This window comes from Primulina eburnea, chromosome 2, assembly GCF_022965805.1.
Source record: "Primulina eburnea isolate SZY01 chromosome 2, ASM2296580v1, whole genome shotgun sequence".
Classification (NCBI taxonomy): domain Eukaryota; kingdom Viridiplantae; phylum Streptophyta; class Magnoliopsida; order Lamiales; family Gesneriaceae; genus Primulina; species Primulina eburnea.
This window is the reverse complement of record NC_133102.1, coordinates 33,924,459-33,929,344: the sequence shown is the minus strand read 5'-3', so window position 1 is coordinate 33,929,344 and position 4,886 is coordinate 33,924,459. Positions and strand designations below refer to the sequence as shown.

The 4,886-nt window shown below is 40.9% G+C and overlaps 1 non-coding gene across 1 annotated transcript; it reads right to left on the bottom strand.

The window, feature by feature from the left end:
- Positions 1 to 1,332: 1,332 nt before the first annotated feature.
- On the bottom strand, positions 1,333 to 1,438 carry LOC140824853 (small nucleolar RNA R71). The gene has a single exon (XR_012116472.1). It is a non-coding gene; the product is annotated as a small nucleolar RNA R71 (small nucleolar RNA).
- Between the last annotated feature and the right edge of the window lie 3,448 nt (positions 1,439 to 4,886).

Here is a 4,886-nt window from a genome sequence, read left to right as displayed (position 1 = left end):
TGATTTTACTACTGTTTTATCGTGTTGTTAGAGCGTAGCTAACTTTAACAACGTCTTTATATTGCGAGTGAGTTCGAGAGAATAACTTGTGATAGGAACGAGTAGTATAATTCGCGGATCTACAATTTACATAGATATATGAAATTGGATACGTGCCGATAGTCATAGTCCTTAGGGTCGAAAACTAGGGGATTTCATAGATCGAAATGCGATTTGCTCTTGATAAATAATTAAAGACATTTAATTACTTCATTGAGTAGAATTAGTTTGGCATAGCTCGAGAGAGTATGTTCAATAGATTAGGAAATCTTGTCGGAAGCGTAGATCACGATCGAACGAATTAATTAATAAACGAGGGGTAGGTGAACCGAGATTCCCAACAAATCCATTTCTCATTGAATTTACTCAACATTTTAGATTAAATTCTCATTCATTACTTGTTGAATCATTTTAATTGCATATTTATTTGAGTATAGTAGGAATAATCACACAACTCAATTTTCGTTGCTAAATGTTAAATAACTGAAAATAATAATTGTTAAACACAGTCTTCAGTGGAACGATACTCGTACTCTTGTACACTATATTATTACTTGACATCGTGCACTTGCGATTAATTTTGAGCATAAAAAATCATAATTTATTGGGGATTTTATTGTGCAAGTTTTGCTCGATCAAGTTTTTGGCGCCGTTGCCGGGGACTGTTAATCTACAATTTTATTTTTTTGGTTATTTTCTTTAGCATTATTTTATTTATCTTGAGCTAACACTCCATATTTTATTACAGATATTCCTTCCAGTGCATGCCAAAGTCACTTGACGTGGAGCATGAGTTTGATCCTGAAATTGAAAGAACTTTCCGAAGGCGAAGACAACAACAAAGGCTTAAAGAACTGATGGAAAGACACGAGCAAGAACATGGAGAGGAACAGCGTGACAATAGACAAGTTGAGATACCGCGTCGCTTACCGATGCTGGAGTATGCCCAGCCTTCTTTGGAGGGTGCACGCCCTAGCATTGTGAGGCCTATCGTGCGGGCAAATCACTTCGAAATCAAGCTAGCCATAATCCAGATGATTCAGAACACGGTCCAATTTGGAGGAACTGAAATGGATGACCCAAACACGCACATCGCGGATTTTCTTGAAATCTGAGATACTTTTAAATTCAATGGAGTTTCTGATGATGCTGTTAGGTTGCGTTTATTTCCTTTCTCTTTACGTGATAAAGCTAAGGCATGGTTAAATTGTTTGCCTGTAGGGTCGATCGCTACATGGGACGACATGGCGAAAGCCTTTCTCATCAAATACTTCCCTCCCTCCAAGACCATGAAGCTGCGGGCAGACATTACAACATTTGCTCAATTCGATCAGGAATCTCTATATGAGGCATGGGAACGCTTCAAGGATCTACTACGAAGATGCCCACATCACGAGTTACCACTTGGGTTAGTCGTTCAAACATTTTATTTTGGTTTGCTTACTCCTAACCGTACTATGATAGATGCGGCTGCATGTGGACATCTGTTGAGGAAGACTGCGGAAGAAGGATATGAATTGTTAGAGGAGATGGCTGCTAGCAGCTATCATCCTCAATCTGAAAGAAACAACCAGCGGAAGAGTGCAGGAGTGCACCAGGTAACTGATTTTTCGGCTATTACTGCACAACTTGATGCTTTAAACAGGAAAATAGACGGCTTGAATGTGGGTGGCACGGCGATGCGTCTTCAAGAGATATTCTGTGAAAAGTGTGGAGGGGAACACTATGCGAAGGACTGTCAAGATGACAATCCATTCTATGTGCAAAATGAGGCACCAGTGAACCAAGTGGGAGTCCAAAACCGCCCAAGGCATGACCCTTATTCGAACACATACAATCCTGGGTGGAGGCAACATCCCAACTTCTCATTGGGCGGTCAAAACAGTCAGAATAGACCGCAGGGAGGACAACAATATGGAAAACAACCGATGTACAGATCCGATCCTCCTAGAGAAGAAAAGTCCAACTTGGAGCAAATGATGTCTAAGTTTATTTCATCCACTGAAACTAGACTTCAAAATCAGGATGCGTCGATAAAGGGGCTTGAAAATCAGATTGGTCAGTTAGCGGAGATGATAGCAAGTAGAGAGCCAGGCACCTTGCCAAGTAACACAGAGACTAATCCAAAAGAGCAAGTGAAGGCCATCGAGTTGAAGAGTGGGAAAGTTTTGGAGTCAAGGGAAAAATAAAAAACTCAAACCGTAGATGAGAAAACTGCGACATCTAAAGGTAAGTCTTCTAACTCTACACTAGCACCCACTACACAACCTAAAATTGTTATTCCTCCACCTTTCCCTGCAGCATTGAAAAAAGCTAAACTAGATGCACAATTCGGTAAGTTTATTGAGGTGTTTAAAAAATTGGATATCAATATTCCCTTCGCCGATGCTATAATGCAAATGCCTAGTTATGCTAAATTTTTAAAGGACATTTTAGCCAATAAGAGGAAGTTGGAGGATCACATGACAGTGAACTTAACTGAAAATTGCTCCGCTTTGGTGCAAAACAAAATCCCACCGAAACTCAAAGACCCATGGAGTTTTTCTATTCCTTGCATGATTGGTGATGTTGTTTTTCATAAAGCGTTATGTGATCTTGGTGCAAGTATTAATCTTATGCCATTGTCTGTGTTTAGGAAACTCGGGTTGGGAGAGCCTAAGCCGACGAGGATGTCCTTGCAACTGGCTGACAGATCTGTCAAGTACCCCCGCGGAGTGATTGAGGATGTGCTAGTGAAAGTGGAAAAATTCATTTTCCCTGCGGATTTCGTGGTCCTCGACATGGAGGAGGATACAGAGATGCCTCTAATTTTGGGGAGACCGTTCCTTGCAACTGGCAAGGCACTGATTGATGTGCAAGAAGGGAAGTTGAGATTGAGAGTGGGCGAGGAAGAGATTACTTTTGATGTTTTTAATGCACTTAAGCACACACTGCATTCTGATAGTTGTTTTAGAATTGATGCTTTTGACTCTCTTGTGTCTCACTATGTGCAGGATGTTTTTAGGGACCCTTTGGAGGCCACCATCACTACTGAATTGGGAGAAGAGGAATTGGATGAAGAAAAAGCTGAAATAGTAGCATACTTCAATGACAACCATCCATGGAGAAGGCCGATGAGGATGAAACTGGAAGATCTAGGAGAGCGCAAAGATTTGATCCCTCCAAAGTCGAGCATCGAGAAGCCACCGACGCTTGAACTCAAACCCTTACCTCCGCACTTAAAGTATGTATTCCTAGGTGAGAATAACACGTTGCCTGTCATTATTTCTGCTGCTTTAACAGATGCTATGGAGGACAAATTGTTGCAAGTTCTCAAAGAGCACAAAAGGGCATTCGCTTGGAAGGTGGCAGACATCAAGAGAATCAGTCCATCGATATGCATGCATAAAATCTTAATGGAAGAAAAGTACTCACCTCTCGTGCAACCTCAAAGACGACTAAATCCAAAGATGCAAGAGGTAGTGAAAGCTGAAACTATTAAGATTCTCGATTCAGGTATTAGCTACCCTATTTCCGATAGTTCTTGGGTAAGTCCGGTTCAATGTGTGCCTAAGAAAGGTGGGATTACGGTGATCACCAATGAAAAGAATGAATTTATTCCCACGAGAACTGTTGCGGGGTGGAGAGTGTGTATTGACTATAGGAAGTTGAATGATGCCACTCGTAAGGACCATTTTCCCCTTCCCTTTATTGATCAAATGTTGGAGAGATTAGCGGGGCATGAATTTTATTGTTTTCTAGATGGGTATTCGAGGTATAATCAAATCACAATTGCACCTGAGGACCAAGAGAAAACCACTTTCACTTGTCCTTATGGCACGTTTGCTTTTTGCCGAATGCCTTTTGGTCTTTGTAATGCACCTGCTACATTTCAGCGCTGTATGACTGCTATATTCCATGATATGATTGAAAACTTTCTTGAAATATTTATAAATGATTTTTCTATCTTTGGTGCAACGTTTGATGAGTGCTTGCAGAATTTGAGATCCGTGTTGAGAAGATGCGAGGAGACGAACTTGGTGCTCAATTGGGAAAAGTGCCATTTCATGGTACAAGAGGGAATTGTTTTAGGGCACAAGGTTTCGGAGCAAGGAATTGAGGTGGAGAAGGCAAAAATTGAAGTCATAAAGAACCTACCACCACCAGCCTCAGTAAAGGGAGTTAGAAGTTTTTTAGGCCACGCCGGTTTCTATCGACGGTTCATCAAAGATTTTTCTAAAGTTGCCAAACCTCTATCTTCTCTACTTATGAAAGATATGCCCTTTAATTTTAATTCTAACTGTTTGCAGGCATACGAGGATTTAAATGAGCGCTTGGTGACGGCTCCTGTCTTGGTGCCACTGGATTGGGATCTGCCCTTCGAGATCATGTGCGATGCCAATGATGCTGCGGTTGGTGCTGTCCTCGGCCAAAGACGAAACAAGGTATTCCACACTATATACTATGCAAGTAAGACTCTAGATGAAGCACAATTAAATTATGCCACCACTGAAAAAGAGTTACTTGCAGTAGTGTTTGCACTTGATAAATTTCATGCATATCTTGTTTTGTCAAAAGTCATTATTCACACAGACCACTCTGCACTGAAATATTTGGTTGCTAAAAAAGATGCAAAGCCACGCTTAATTCGGTGGATCTTACTGTTACAAGAGTTTGATTTGGAAATAAAAGATAAGAAAGGTGTTGAGAATGTGGTGGCGGATCATTTATCTAGATTAGAGCTTGTTAGTAATGACTGTGTAGATCAAGCTATTAATGATTGGTTTCCTGACGAGAAACTGTTTGAGATGAAACATTGTCCATGGTATGCAAATTTCGCTAACTTTCTTGTCACAGGCACACCTCCA